At 37.7% G+C, this 16945-nt stretch overlaps 1 protein-coding gene across 2 annotated transcripts in view; it reads right to left on the bottom strand.

Moving 5' to 3' along the window:
- Positions 1-16945, bottom strand: part of Syt4 (Synaptotagmin 4) — a 519138-nt gene that overhangs the window by 16335 nt on the left and 485858 nt on the right. The gene's annotated exons all lie outside the window — the stretch shown is intronic.

The raw sequence follows: 16945 nt of genomic DNA, 5'->3' as shown, positions 1-16945 counted from the left end.
ATCCTAGGATGCTTAGAGCAAAACACTGGTCGAATGAAAGGTTGTGGGAATTGGCGTGTGAAGGGATAGGAAGAGAAGAGAGTGAGGCAGAATTGCAGGAGTACCGGTGATTATTCATTCGCGCGCCCAGCACCGCTCTGACGGGCTGCGATTGGAGGGGGGTATGTTGGCAAGCGACGCTGAAAAAGGTAGTCGGCTCTGAGCTGTGGTGTAGTGAGGAGCTCTGTTAACGCGAACCTCCACGCTCGACCCACGTCACGGAACGCGATGCCGAAGTTTTTGGAGCAGCGTTATTCCATCAAATTTGCGGTAAAGCTTGGGAAATCGTCTACCGAAACTGTCGGTATGATTAACCAGGCTTACGGGGAGTCAGCCATGTCCAGAAACATGATCTTTCGGTGGCACAAGATGTTCGTGGAGGGCAGAGAAGAGGTCGACGACGAACCACGTCCTGGACGCCCATCAACCACACTCACCGACGAAAATGTGCGAAAAGTTCGCGATGTACTGAACTCTGATCATCGTCTTAGTGTTCGGATGATAGCAGAGCAGTGTAATGTGCCAAAAACAATAGTGCACGAGATTATTAGGGAGCAATTACAGATGCGAAAAATTTGTGCAAAGTTGGTGCCGAAAGTGCTCAGTGATGATCAAAGACTCAATCGTTTGGAATTCGCGACACAACTTGCGGATCACTGCAAAAATGATCCACATTTTTTAGAGAACTTTGTTTCGGGTGACGAGACGTGGATCTTTGAGTACGACCCGGAGTCGAAGAGACAAAGTGCGGAGTGGCACACCCCATCATCACCCCGTCAAAAGAAAGCTCGCATGAGCAAATCTCGGATCAAGGCGATGCTCATTGTCTTTTTTGACAAAAGGGGAGTCGTCCACTGCGAATTTGTACCTGAACGACAAACTGTAAATGCTGCATTTTACGTCCAAGTGCTCGACAGGCTTCGAAAACGAGTCGCCCGCGTCCGGCCAGCGATCAAAAACATCTGGCGGCTGCATCACGACAATGCGCCGTCTCACACCGCGCTTGTCGTGTCGGACTTCTAGGCCAAGCACGGCGTGGCAACGCTGCCGCACCCGCCCTACAGCCCGGACTTGGCACCACCGGACTTCTTTCTGTTCCCGAAGATAAAGAGGAGTTTGAAAGGAACGCGATACGGGACTTTGGACGCCGTCAAAGAGGCCGTGACGACGTGTCTTCGAGAGGTTCCCGATGATGCCTTCGCGGGAGCGTTCCAGGAATGAGAACGCCGCTGGAACTAGTGTATCGACTCACAAGGGTCCTATTTTGAGGAATATTAGCTTAAGATATGTAAAAGTGTAATAAATTTTTTTTCCTGAGCTCAGTACACTTATTTTCCGGACGAACCCTGTATATATATATATATATATATATATATATATATATATATATATATATATATATATATATATGCTTTCGTAGACGTAACACGGAAGTGCCGAATAGTACAATACACAGTAACACACAATATAGAAACACAAAAAAAGAAGAACACTCACACGTTATTTCTTGATATTTCGACGGAAACAATCCGTCTTCCTCTGAAGATATAGAAGTAATGCATATATATATATATATATATATATATATATATATATATATATATATATATATGTATATATAACCATAAACAGAGTAATCAACCCGAAGGTCGGTTTGGTGGGTGATGGTAGAGTTCACCCGGTACTAAGCCCGATGGCGTGTGAAATTCACACATCAGGGTGGGGGCGCCAGCTCCTTTCCCTCTGCCGGTTACGGCTTTCCATGAAGATCTGGTATCCCAAAAATCACATAGCTTGGGTAGAGCTGCTAGTGCCCAGAGATTTATGAATACACACACCTATATGCGGCCACAGGGAATGGAACTGGCTCTGATGTGTGACTTTCACACGCTGTCCGGCTTTGTACTGGATCAACGCTACCATCACCTATCAAATCGAACCTCTGAATTATTACTGTGTTTAGGGTTTAAATATGCAGAATTTTGGAATATTTCCAGATAAATTTTTAATTACTTTCAGGATAATATTTCGACGTTGTAATACAACCAAAGGTTATGCAATAAAAATAACTAATTTTTAATGCCACGCCAATAATAATTGAGGCAAAATTGTCGTTACTATTAGAAACAGTTGTTAAAAATGTTGTTTATAAATTATATAATTTCTTTTTTATTAATGGTGATTATGTTGATTTCTGGTTTTGAGAAGGACATGCACGCTAAACGGCGGTGATATCTATGTGACTGGCAGTGATACCTGTATTTTATTCCATAAAAATGTAGCAGAAAAGTTTTAACTCGAATTCCCGGGGGAATAAAAAAATTAAAAATTTACAACTGTGGTATTCAAGATATGACGATAAAGTAAATGGGTGCTGTCGCATATTATCTTTACCAATTTGTCAAATTTTGCTTGAAAACAATTTTTATGTTAGTTTGGTACTCTCAGGAGCCATGCATGTATGAGCAGAGATATCTGAAAAAAATACGGAAAATCAACCCAGAGTGGTCGTACAAAAACTACAACGCAGATTTTAGGCAAAAATTGTTTAAATCGTGTTTGTAATTTCAAAAAATCTTCCTTTCGTATTCCAAAACTTATCATTTTTGCCAATTGAACCCCAATGTCCTCCATTTACCGAGATTCTAACTAGAAGGTTTAAATGGGATTCGATACCAATAATGTTGTCCCAGGGTTTAAAAAAATAAATTCTTCAAGGAGACAGCCCTGACATTCATTTAAGCCGGTTTGAGTCGCTTTAGATACGCCCGTCTAAGTTCTGGGGCAAAGGGAGTGGAGATATAATTTTTTATTTCAAAATACGTCGTAAGTGACAAGACAGAGAGATTATCTTTTGAAATTTGAAAATGTATTGGCCTTGAAACAGTTTTACATCATAATATACTACTAATTTTAATTTTACAACCGAGAGATGAATATTTTTGAACCAAGAACATTCTTTAGCCCCTTAGCCCTTGCTTAATAAAATAAATGCCCTTTATTAGCGCCTATTTCCTTATTCCATCGTTTTATTTAGCCTGACTTCTTCGTTTCAGTGCCAACTCCATAGGAATTCAATAATTACGAGTACCCAGCCATTAAAATTTTTTTTGGATCCGATTAAAATAATATCGACCTTAAAATATAGATATTATTTCACCCAGAGTTATGAAACTTTATTTGGTTTTGCTCTAAGATGCATTCATATCTGGAATAAAAATTGTTGTGCTCAGATTATGAATCGGAATTAAGTTTCACGGGACAGACTCAAACTGAGAACTGGCTGAAAATGTGGACCGTTCAGGAACCACACAAAGCAGACGACGACTCTTCGCCGCGGCAGGGGTGTGCCCGGCGCGGTCAAGAGTCGTGTGAATTTATAGCATTGTGCTATGGGGCAAAATGCCACATGCGCAAACAAACAACAGGCAATAAAAGCTCTACTCCGGGTCTAATCCCGAGTCCTCACATCCGAAGAATTAGATACTGGTTGTCATTTTATTATTGATTTTGAGGAGTTTAAATGCAATCAATCAATCCTCATTCTCCCATCCTTTTGCATAATTCCTCGTTTAGTGCTTGAGAGGGAAGAATCCATCGTTATTCCTATATAATCAAAACTGTTATAATTAAAATACTAATCAGGACAATCTATGGACATAAATAGTATACCTTCTACTACTGCCAACAAGGCTCCAATAAAACTGTTTGCTACATGTGTATTAGAAAACGTCTAAGAGTATGGAAAATTAAAATATTCCCTAAATATTATAGTAGGGTAGAAGAATCCTATAGATTTTATTTTTGCCAACAATCAAGGATCGAAAATTTGTCACCACTGAATGGATATAACGGTATGGACCATGTGTTTACTCTGAAAATGCACCGTTTCAATCCCCATTTCAATGTACCCAGTAAATAGATGGTTTCAAGTGTGGAGTACTCTGCCAAAGACAGCATATGCCACTTCGTTTTGCTGAACTTGCTTCCAGTTTATCGGTTAGTTTTCTCTGAGGTCGTCATTCTTATTTGAATTTCGAAGTTTACGCTGGGTCTGGGAAGTATTATCTCGCTGTTGCTACAAGTCGCGACTTACTTAAGTAAGTATGCTGATGATCGTGGAAAGTTAAGGCTGTCCAAGGTCTCTCAGACAAACTCAGATGGTCAACCAAGACTTCTTAACTAAGTGTGCTGTCCGTTTCACTGTAATTTGAAGCTCAAGAGTGAACATGCCTATTTAGATCGGTAATATCTTCTGACTATCTTTCGTGAAATGCACGTTTCACCACCATTACTGACCCTATTTTCGCTAAAAGTCACGAGAACCAACTATTTTAATTGTGTAGTTATCAATATTTTACACACAAGTGAGAAACTACAGCAATCATCACAAAATTTGCAACAATGTTGAGAGTTGTCCATTTAAAATAGAAATACTAATTGCTATATCAAACGCTCGAGCAGCGAGAAATGTAGTTTTTGTGATACATTGGAAGCGTAAGTTTCTTAGTATCATCCAGTGGATCTATGCGACAGTATAAAATAAATGATAAAGTATTCTTGCAGAATTAAGAAACTATATTGTACATGATGTTGATATTATTGTACATGTTATGATAGAAAATACAAAACTGTTTTAAACTCCGAAATTATCGTTTTCTGTATTTTTAATTTATGATAGACTTTGAATTTGCCTTGGCGCGTCATTGCGCCAAGGCAAATTCAAAATCGGTTTTCGGTTTGTGTATTTTCCAATTAAGTTATTTTGTGAGAATTCAATGATTAACCACTTGATTCTTCACCATTGCATTTATTGATCTTAATTTAAGAGTTATAAAACAAATAAAATTTTAAGGGATACTCAAATATATGTCACAGCGCCTTGCAAGAAAATATGATGAACCTACTCCATAATGAAAGCAATTTGGTGTCCATGGGAACTTCAAAGAGACAAATGGTAATATTGAAATTACTGATTAAAAAATAACTAAAGGTAGCTTCCTCAAATATAAGGGACTCTAAAACTTTCAACAATCAGCAAACGATACGTTTTGAACGGTAATTAATGAATCACAATCTGAATTTTTCACTTCGTATGAGAATCGATAGGGCCCAATAAACTCAAATTTTGTTACTACAATGTAAATGGTATGAAGCACCGTTGCGTAGCTATATACTTCTACCAATAAAAAACTTTGTTACTTCCTTCTCTGATGGTTGCTAATGACAGTGCGTAATGGGAAAATTTTGTATATTTTGTCGGGACAAGTTTCAGTCTCATTTCCGGCAGAAAATACTTACTACCGCGTACCTAGATCCTCAACCAAACTTTTATCTGGTCAAGGGCACGTGCCTTTAATTTCGGGCCCGAGCAATATTTTTGCTAGTTTTGCACAGTATTTTTCAATTGCAAATTTTTTGATAAATATAGGGGGTAGAACTCATTCATCGAGTTCAGCTTTAACTCATGCGAAATTAATCCTCTCCAGTATCCTCTAAAGTAATCATAAAACTTTGTACTCCTCTGAAACTCTCCCTGCCTTCCTTCTCTTCTTGTGCCGAGACTGTTTCGGCTTCTTTTGGCAACTCGGGGCAAACTGTATGTGCCCTACACACACGAGTCCTAATTAGTTGCACTCTCAAATTGACCACGACGTATGACCCATAATTACGAGCTTATTGAGTTTCCCAGGCCAGTGGGAGTGACAGGACATTGGAAAATGTACAAATTAAGATAGTTGACATATGCAGGTAATATAAAAAGTGGGTGAAAGATAAATCATTGCTTTTAGAGACTATATTTTGAATTTCAAGGGATTGTAAACCTATCCGATAATTTTATCATCACATCAATTCTTGAGGTTGCTGAAACTTATATTAGTTTTATTATTTGGAATTACTTTATTTATCTCTTTTTGTTTCGTTTATATCGATTGGAAAAATTGCAGCTCGGAGAATATTCTTGCTACCTACAGCGAAATTCGGAATGAGAGGATAAAGAAAGAAAAGGAAAGGTTATCTAACTATTATTATGAATTTGGGTTCTCACGATTCAAAAGCATGGCCTTGGGAGAGGGGAGGTTAGTGTAGATGGGAAATATTTGACTTTGAAGAATGAGTTAGAAATCGACTGGACTATTACTATTCCAGTAAACGAGGACGTGATGGATGGGTGGTTGAAATACCAAGGAATTTCAAATTGGATCCTAGATAGCTCGTCCACGCATGTCGCTTGAACCAAATTTTCCATTTAGAGAGGGATTTAGGAGGGAGAATAGGGGGGGGGGGCGGGGTCATGCCCTCATCAGTGTCCCTCCTGTGCACGCATCTGCGTGGGATGACAGAAGAGGTTCCCTCTCGCTGGAAGTGGTACCTCGCCTCCCCCAAATGGTTACTATCCTGGGGCGAGGAGGGTCTGGTTAATTTTGGCCCTCACGCGACATCTAGTTTAATACCCATAGTCTGACAAATTCACTGACGTGGACATCTCACCACAAACACTCTAATGACCTGGCTGTGTCTTACTCGTGGACAACATCGATGCTGCGGGTTCTTTCCTTTTAAAGTTTCCATTTTTTTTGGCTGATATTCCTGCTGTGCTCGTGAAATTAGGTTATTATATGCGCGCGTGTATGTATATGTGCATATATATATATATATATATATATATATATATATATATATATATATATATATATATATATATATATATATATATATATACATATATATACACACACACACACACACACACGCACACGCATATAATATATGTGTATATATGGATATAAATCGTATTTGTCCAAATCATCTGAAAAACCAAGAGCCCCCAGAAGACACCGTGATGGAGAAACTGCCCACGCACATTAAAATGCCCATTAAACGAATTAGTTTCAGTTACAGTTGAACGGATAAATTAGTCCAGCAAAGGTCCGGGTATAGCTGCTAGTTAAACTATAAAAATGCAAGATGTAAACGCATATTTAACAATATTATCAGTATAGGCAGTTAGAGATATGGGAGGGTGAAAAAAGAACGCGAACCCTTCATTTCTAGTCTTGTTTTTCCCGAGTAACTCAATATTTGCAAACCAAAGCACGTGGACAATCTCCTACTACTCCATTGTGACGATTCTAGTGGTTCAACCCGCATGAAAGGTTACGAGATGCGCTAGAAACGTGGACGAATACCTGGCCTCTTCATTTTTATCTCTACCACAGATCTAACTGATTTCCATTGCACGAAGCCCATGAAGCCAGCACTATCTCTTGAAAACGCAGAGAGTGAGGACGATAGCCTTTTGATCGTGATCAAAGAGTTAACCGGTGGACGACCCCCATGGAAGTTACCCTTGTTTCATCCTTGCCCGCTTATGGGCGCCTCTAAGTGGGTTCTAATTTATGGGAATAATTAAAATCGGCCGCTCCTTGGATAAGATATCTTCTTTGTAAATTTAATTAAACGAAACATCCATTTTGCTCGTGGATTTTTTAAAATAAAATTATTCATCCCCGTTAATGGAAACCTACTGGCAACAAGATTTGAGAATAAAAATCTTAGGCATATGAAGGTATTTTATATAGAGATATATATTAAAAGAAAGTGCTTATAAAAGCTAACACTACGAGTATTACTGTGAATCGCGTAAAGTTGCTCGAGAATTTGGAACAAACGACATCCTATAGAATCAACAGTGTCAGGTGTGATTGACTGCTACATATTTAATTTCTTTTAAATTGAAAAAAATATGACTATACTATCCACAATTCAATATATGTTACATTGAATCGTGGATATTTTTTATTTAAACCCCACTACTTATTTTGACGCATAAAGCCATGCTCAAGCGGCAGGAATGAATTCAAGGGTTAGCACAGGTAGATATATAACTTCTAAAGTAGGGAATGATAGATGAGGGGAAGGGATTTGTGCAGGTGGGGTGAGTAAAGAGAAGGTTGGGATGACATAAAAGAATCCTGCGTGTCAAATTTATATTAGCAAAATGAGGAACGGATAAATTGGAGAATGAATGTCGAAAATGCTCTCGTTGAGCGGAAGGCCTTTATTCTTTTTTTGTCAGATTATCTTCCATTTTTCACGGGCCTCACGACCGGATTGGTGGGTTGCTTTTAGGCGTTATTTCATTCTGACCATTTAGCTTGGTAATATTTAAGTTTACGATTTGGGACTAAGTAATAGTTTAGATGCATATGTGAAGAAAGAGCACGGAAATGAACATTGTCTCCCTGATAAGATTTACTGAATCCGGAAACCTTCACAAAAATAAGAAAAACTCACTGGAAAAAAAGCCATATCAAGTAAGAGTTTGGTATAATTATATATAAAAAAAACAATTTCACTGAATATATTTAATTGGTGAGTGTGATTAAATCTTTACAAGACAAAGACTGGCTTGCCGATGACAACCATAGCCATTGTTTAATGCTATCATTGTTGTTCACTAGCTGTAGAAAATGAAGAATCAGAAAGATTTGGGATGAAGACGATGATCTGATATTGGCGCAGGATTTTTTAATGCAATTCCCAAGGGAGTTTTTTGAAACTTTGTCGTACTACTAACAAGAAAGTATTAACTCAAGAGAATATTATAGCTTGTAGGATTTTCCTGTGTTATTTCCGATACTTAAAGTCTAGGAAACTTGAGATCTACAGCCTCGTAAAATAACAATTTTAAAGAGAATCTCCTATGACCATAATAAATTAGCACCACTCGTCCAAAAGGAAAACTAAAAATTGCTGTGATCACAGCAATTTATAGTTTTCCTTTTGGACGAGCGGTGCTAATTTATTATGGCCATTGGAGATTTTCTTTTAACTTGTTAATTTCCGTTACTAATTAGGCTCATTAGCTTGGTCAATAATGTCAGACAATGAGCACAGGGCCCCGGCCACAAACATTAAATTCACCAACAGACATGTACCTCTAACTATAATTGCAAGAATCTTCCAAAGAAAAGTTGTAAACCAAGGGATAATGGCAAGGAAACTAATGGGGCTTCAGTATCTGTTCTGAAATTGTTTTAAACCCGTGCACAAATGTCCAACTTCTCCGGTCCACCCATTCTCTGCTTCCACTTTACCTCGCGTCCCTCCTTTGCTGACGTGGGCCTTCCAGGTTCTTGAAATGTATGCTGCATAGGAAAGACCGGGTAGGCAGGAAGCAATTTCAACGACTTGGCTTCCGTTACCTTGCTGGAGGAGGCATGTGACAGCGGAATGCCTACAACACTAGGGCGATTGGGAACTCGATCCTTACGTTAATTAATCCCTGTTTAGAACCCACCACCTGAAGCTCCATCGCCTCTCTCGCACTGGACCCTTTCATTAGCTTACACACACCGCGGGACGCTGATACGTTCTCAGATGCGGTTGCCTTCATATGAAACAGAATTGGACTCACGCAGTCCTTCCTCAGATAATTAGATAGAGAGAATAAGATTTTCTATTAACAATTATAATACAGTTAAGAGGTATTTCGGAAGGTTATTGACGATTTCAAATCTTTTCTAATGGAAAGGATTGAAATCTAACACGTGAAAAAACGAAGTACCACATCAGGGAATAAATGCTGAAGGCTTTGTTCGCAGCATTTCGAAGTCTTTAAGGTAACGGGCTTACTTGAAATATTTAGTTGGTTTGAACGAATTATAGGATGATTTCAAAGATGTTGCCTACAGAGAGATAGTCAATTGCTCTAACTCCTTAGATTTCTTCTTCTTCTATTGGCTGTTTCAACACTCGTGGCTTGAGAAATGTACTGGAGCGTGTAAAACTGGATGGGATTAAGAGAACTTTGTGAAATGCAGAAATCAGAAAATGGAATTATTTGTAATTCATTTATGTTGGGGAACACATTAAAAATGGTAATTAGGGGTAATGTGGGCGTTTAAAGACGTATTGACGATACAGGATTCCAACGCTTAGTTATTAGTACGAATTGTCGACAGGGATATTAGTAAAAATAAAATCGTGCAGAAACTTTAAGAAAGAAATGTACCCATTTCGGCACCGTCATATGTCGTAAAAAAAAGCTCTGCCACTAAATATTTATGGTTAATCATTCAGAATAAAATCGTAGTTGTTGGAATAGGTGATTAAGATGTTTATTCAAAGAAAATCAATTTGCACAAATCACAAAGTAGAGGGAATTAGAACTTGATACGAGGGAAATATAATTTATTCTTTTGACTTTTTCCATTTTCTTCTTTCATTTATGACGTCTCAATCGACGTGATTCCAAGATTTTCAAGTTTCCGCGCATTGTCGGGAAACCACTGCGATGTCAAGAAACATAATTTTTAGATTCAGATCCTCCTCCGATAAGTGAGCTCAAATTTACTTCAGTCACTCGAGTAACATTTGGATAATTTCAAGTTAATATTTCTCTCCGACTAAAAGTAAATTTAAACGACGTCCATTCAAATGGAGAATGACAAAGTTCCGCACAATAAAATTTTATCCAAGCACAGTTTTTGGCGTCCTGATGCCCTCCATGCTTTGCAACAAAAAAAAATATCGCCGAGAAGCGTTCGACTTGTGTACGCCTTACGTGGGGAGATAAGCAAAATATGAGTTGAGGGAGCGCCACCGTCAGAAATGGAAAACATTACGACTTCCTGTCACGTCTTTTGACATTTGACATGAGGGGAAATTCGGCGCACATCAGGTTAGCGTCAATCCAGATGAGTGTTCAAATAGGAGACTAAAAAATCGGAACCAATGGAAAATAAAATAAACTGAATACCAATTAAACTATTGAGCCTGATTGCGCTATACAGTATTATCGGCGGAAAGGGAGCATAATAGCCATGGCCAAATTTATACATCGTCGAAACAGTTATGATTAAACTAGAAAAGCGCTTTGCAGAAAATATTTGAAATTTTGACAAATAGTAAGTATTGAAATACTGTCGATTATTGTCATTCGAAGGATCTGTTTGAGGAGACTACAAGTAAATTACCACTTGTAGATTAAAAGTAACTTTGAGAAGGAGGTCCCAGAAGCTTAAAATATTATTACTTGTAGTCGTCTAATCGTAGATTGTGTGTTTTTAATCAACCCAGGAAAACTTTTGCATAGTGTCGTGGTTCTGTTGGGAAACAAGCTCTAATCTACCTACCATTCGCTCTGCTGAAAATTATGCAAAATACCATATTCATTTTAATAGATCAAATTTCAGATCCACATAATACCTACCTCCCAACACGCCGTCCAAAATGTCTAATTTTCCATGGCCCCTGTATTGCTTATCTTTACCCATTATCCCTTATGTCTTCAACATCCCATTGACTTTGGATAATCTCCCGCATCCATCTTTCCTGCATTCTACACATTTATCCCAAAAATCTTCTATCTTTCCCTATCATACATAACTCTTCTTCTTCTTCGTCCTCTGTTATTTCGGGCCATTTAATTGTTTATATTCTTCTCCACACCCACATCTCAGAGCTATCAAATCTGTGCTCAAGCTGTTCCATCGATTACCAAGTTTCAGAACTATGCAATATAATATTTTGTATCAAAATTTTCAGGCATTTCTTCATTTTGTATTTATTTAAGGGCCTTATCCTCAGGTCCCTCCTCTCTGCAAGTGCAGGTGTTTAAATTAGGGGAAGAAAAGAGAGGAGCATAGCGTGGGAGATGGCGGGGGAAATAGGGATTAGGGAATAACCCACATATTACGTTTTTTTTAAATAATGGTTAAAAACGTATTTCACACTTACTCATTAAAGGTTGGTGGGAACGGTGGAGAAATGAGGATGGGGCGCTGTAGACCACAAAAAGGGGGCAATTTAAATGGGAAAGGCGAAAAAACAAATCATAAAGTAAAACCGCAGTCAGGATGTAGAATATTTATGCAGCATGCGGTTGACCTAAAATAGAAGTAATGTTTCTATGGTTTCCCCAAGTCCTGTTGAATTTACCGAATGAACTGTTACAAAAACCCCATTCTCAAACGGAGATATATTTCAAGTCGAGCGTAATAAAACCTTTGTGCTTTTTGATGTTTCACCTTTTTATTTGATTCACCTCTCTCTATGGAACTATTACCATTAAAAAATTAGACTTTCCGTTCATTTACGTAATGAACGAATTATTATTTATTATTGGAGAATTAAGATTTATTATATTTTATCTGGCACGTTAAAATGGAGCATTCTTTCACAAAGCCCAGAGTTTTAGGCACGGGAACGATGAAATTATCAGTATTAATTATCATTGATGCCCATTAAAAGTTTTGAAATTTGACAATTTTCGAACATTTCCTATACTGAGCAGTACGAGGGTTATCCAAAATGTAACTCCGTTATGCTATAAAAATACACTGGAATAGATAAAGAAAATTTATCATTTTCATCTAAAAACTACATATCTCTACTGTTTTATACATATTATCCAGACAGATTTAAACATTGGTCATATCTCTGAACTAGTTTTCGACTTCCTTCAGAATAAAATTCTGCCCCCTTAGATCGTAGCCAACCGATGACGGTATCTTGAAGATCCTCGTCGAGACGAGCACAAAAAATGTAGTAGCCTAACTTTTCAGCCGTGTTTCCATGCAACAGAGTTGTAGAAATCTGTGGACAACACACAAACCGTAACTGGCATTGAAAGATGGTGTACTGAAGAAAGCATTCTGGATGTAGGTGCGTAGAAAAAGGCGTCCGCATTTGGAAAGAGTGCATGAGTATATTTCAACGAAGGGAACGAGACATAAATAATGCACGAATTATGAAAAGCATTTAAAAAAAGGATGCTTGGATATTTTTCAATCAATTTCAATCTTATCTTTTATTTTGTTTTGGTTTAGGTTTTTCCTAGTGTGAAATTTTTCTTTCTAGATGTCAACTAAAATTCTTTAAATGTTCGTTACATGCATAAAAGATTTATATCCTAGGATTCCTTTTACAAATTTTAGTCTTAGGAATTAATTTATTATGGATTTGTGTTGCGAAACTTTGATTTCTACTTCAAACTTTGAAAAAGAGTTGGAAGCAGAGACGGAAAGGAGAATCAGAGATGATATTAGTTGCTCAATCTCTCTCCAGAGAATCCATTTACATAATAACTTTTACATTTCAAACTGGTAGAAATTTGACATCTTCCGTCTCCGGTGCAAATGTTCGCATTGATGAAAAACTAGTGGGAAACATTTAACTCAAATGTGAAAATTCACACGATAAACGAAGCAGAGAGACTAATGAAGCGGAAAAATTGAAACAGTTCCCAGCGCATGCTTTTTTTGATGAAACATTTCCAAGCAAATGACACCAATTCCATCTTCAGTCTCAAGTTTAAATTTGTGGGATGACTCCATTTTAAGTTAAGTGAATCTCATTAACATATTCTTGACAGGTCAACAAAGTTGACAAATATCGAGAAATATATTTGCTCGAAGAGACCCTTGAAATAAGAAGTATTAGAAGCCTCAGGAAATGATTGACATTTATGAATCTGAAGGAGGCTAAATAAATGTTGTAGAAAAATTAGTGAAAGTAAGTGATTTTCTTGAAATATCTGAGTATAACGTTCTTTTTTACTTTTCCTATTCTGAAAGGGTTGGGAGAAATTCAAAGTAGGCAGGAAAGATGTTTGCAGGGTATTTTGAATGGCAATGGAATATTGAAGACTGTGATAAAGGGGTGAGTGCTAAGCAGGCGAGATAAGGAGAAGGAATAGGATGAGGCATGTTAGACGGAATGAAGGGAGGAAAAAATAATCCGGAATTGCAGAGGAACTTACTGTAGTTCATGACGTCAGGTTGTGTATTTTATTAGAGAGGCTAGTAAATGTATTTTTTTAATTAAATGGACTCCGTCTATCAAAAATCTACATTAACCAGTAGAATACCAATAATAATAACGCCAAAAGGAAACGGCATCGCGGGTATGCACATATTTTGTAAATATTTCACGGTTGACGCTGGAAAGTTCAAAAAATATCCGCCATTTCCAGGGTTAAAAGTAATCCAACCACTATTTTACTCTAAAAAATTACGCTGCTAGGTTTCAAATGGCGATCTGAGCAGTGAAAATATGCGTGGAGTGCATGTTTTTGAAGCCGTTTTTTGATTCCCGTGAAGAAGAAAATTTTCTCCGGCGGACGTGTCCTCCTTTCGACTCGTGTGAGAGGATGACCTCCCCCTCCCACGGCGACGCAATTTGAAGACGTATCTACGTGGAACACTTGCTCATAAAACTGCAACGGGGGAGATAGACCCTGGGAGGGGCTGAGCGGGAGGGGGGGAGGGAATATTTCGGGCTCCGTCAGCACACATTCCCCCAAGGTGCATATTGGGATTCATTTCATTTGCATGCAAATGGAAAGGTCGGGCAGATGCTTCACTTTCTCCTCCCTCCCGCGTGATGATCGACGAGAGAGAGAGAAGAGGGGGGTGAACTGATGAATATGCCGATATATTTGCATAAGATATTTTAGCGAACGTGATATTCCTTTCGGCCCGAGTTCGATTCCGAGTGACGGGTCTGGGCACCCCCAACGTCATCCAAGCAGTGTGGTATTTTTGGGTTACATATTTTCCTGGGAGATTAGGGGCGGCACTGGGAAATGATCTGGCCCCCATACCCCGATGTGTAAATTTCACACGCCTAAGAGTTTAACACTAGGTGAGCTCTACCCTCACCTATGAAGCCAAATTTCGGGTTGATAGCTAGTTATGAAGGCAACTGAGGCAGGTTTTAAGGACGACTCTCAAGCTATAATTTTAACTGAAATTGACGGAATGAAAGAATTGACACCATCGCATTCTAAACCTTTTTCGTTGCTGAACACGTTGACTGTGGGCAATTTACTGTTTGTCATCATGGGCGTGTCAGGCTATAGTGTAAAAACTATCGTAGAGTATTAAGACGTGCGTTATTATTCGTATTCTTTATTTCATATTTCCAAGTACTGCTTGTAATAAAAAATTTTGCTTGCCAATATATTAAAAACCATCCTTTACTTTGGAAAAATAAGCATTTCAATTAAATTTTTATCCCTCCAACTTTTAATTCCCGGGAAAAATTTCCATAATATTCATTCATATGAGAAATCGTGGTGACCTACCAATTTTCCTCTGATACATAGTAGAGGCGCAAGAAATGACCGTCTGGCTTATGGCTGGCTAAGTATTAATATAATATGCATACGACGATGGGTTGAATGGAAGAAGGGACTATTTGGTCTCAATTTCGCCCAAATAAAGACCTCTATCAATCTATCTATTTGGCATTTCTTGCGCCTTTGGCTGTCATTACGTATTTGATTATTCATTAATCAATTCGAAGAGCAATGCCTCAAGAAGCTAATAATTAACGATAATGGGAATTAGCAAGGCAGTAAGACCAGGTGGATGTATTAATGTATTCATTTAATTAATTTGATCATCTCAACCAAAGGCAAATGCTCATTCTGGCGGGAAAAAATGGGCGTAAGAATTTTAATACGAGTCTACTCTTTCTCTTTCAAGCAAGAACTAAGGATATTTTCCTTACTAAGAATATTCAAAATTATCATAAAAAGAGGAAAATTAACCAGCTCACTGCAGCAATTTTATTTTTATTGCGGCGCCTGTTTTGAAAACAGTGATTCATAAAGTGATTCGTGGAAAATTGATTCTGTTTGAAATTGTTTCAAAAATTCATCTCTAATCGAATAGATTTAACGCCATATTACTTGGAAATCTCCCAATTATTAGAAAATGTCAGAAACAGGTCGCATCAAAGTAATTATACAAGTAACAGTAGCAAGATTAAACCGGTCAAAAAGTGTACGAAAAAGTGGCACTCGAATGAATTTTAATTTACAGTAAAAATTAATATATGGAGGAATACACGAATGACATTAAAAAATACATGAGCGGATATGAGAAAAAATTAGCAATGAAATTACATTCGAGATACGTGTGAATTATAACGATCGGAAGACTAATCCATGTTCGTACAAAGAGGTACAGGCTCCGACGCATTAAACCGCCATATTTTATTAATCATATTTGATGACATCGCGCACAATGCGAGGCATAATAAAACTCATTGCATTTTGCATACTACCGTTTAAGGTACGTTTTAGATGAAACTGTAGAACTGTAGCACCTGCTCTAAGAAAATTAAATGATGTAAAAACTAATGATGATGACGCTGAGCGTCGAAACCTAGGTCGTGAATAAATATTTTATGTGAAAAAACCAAGTGTTTCTTTTGCAACATGTTGCATATTTTTGGAATCTTTTATAAATAAAATTGGATCTAACATTTCTGCGAGACCTTGCATTTTTCACAAGTCGTCACTAACCCAGGCCATCACGTGCGAATACCTTTCGTCAGTTTGCCATAGTTTTTCCACATGAATCCAATATTTTGGACCTAATGTTTTTTCATTTGAAATTATTGGAAATAAATAATTAGGAACATTAGAATTACCATAGTTCTCGATCAAATGATATTAGGTTGCCGGCTCCAGCAAGGGTGCTTGGAGTACACACAAAAGCATCTCTGATGGGCATACACAAACGGACAGTTTAATTATAATAATATTTAATCATATTCCTGCACCCGCAACTCCCTCCTGAGTGAAGACATGGTGCTTTGAGTTACTGTATTATTGCAAATATTTTCCTTTTTTTGGGGTTTTACTTTTATAAAGACAATTAAACTAATATTCTTCACAAATATTGAAAACTCATCCAAATAAAACCAAAATTTGCATTTTTGCAAGATCTTGAAATTTTAACAATGCTGCCATTACACAGGACATAAAATAATCATTACTAATATACTAATCTAAAAAACTATTAGAACAAAAATTTGTTGAACGCTTACGTCAAAACCAACGTACAGATTGAGGTGAAATTAGCAACTGGCATATAATTGTATGTGC

This window comes from Hetaerina americana, unplaced genomic scaffold, assembly GCF_022747635.1.
Source record: "Hetaerina americana unplaced genomic scaffold, ioHetAmer1.1.p SCAF_6, whole genome shotgun sequence".
In the NCBI taxonomy this organism is placed as follows: domain Eukaryota; kingdom Metazoa; phylum Arthropoda; class Insecta; order Odonata; family Calopterygidae; genus Hetaerina; species Hetaerina americana.
The sequence above is the reverse complement of the archived record's forward strand: the minus strand, read 5'-3'. Positions and strand labels throughout refer to the sequence as shown.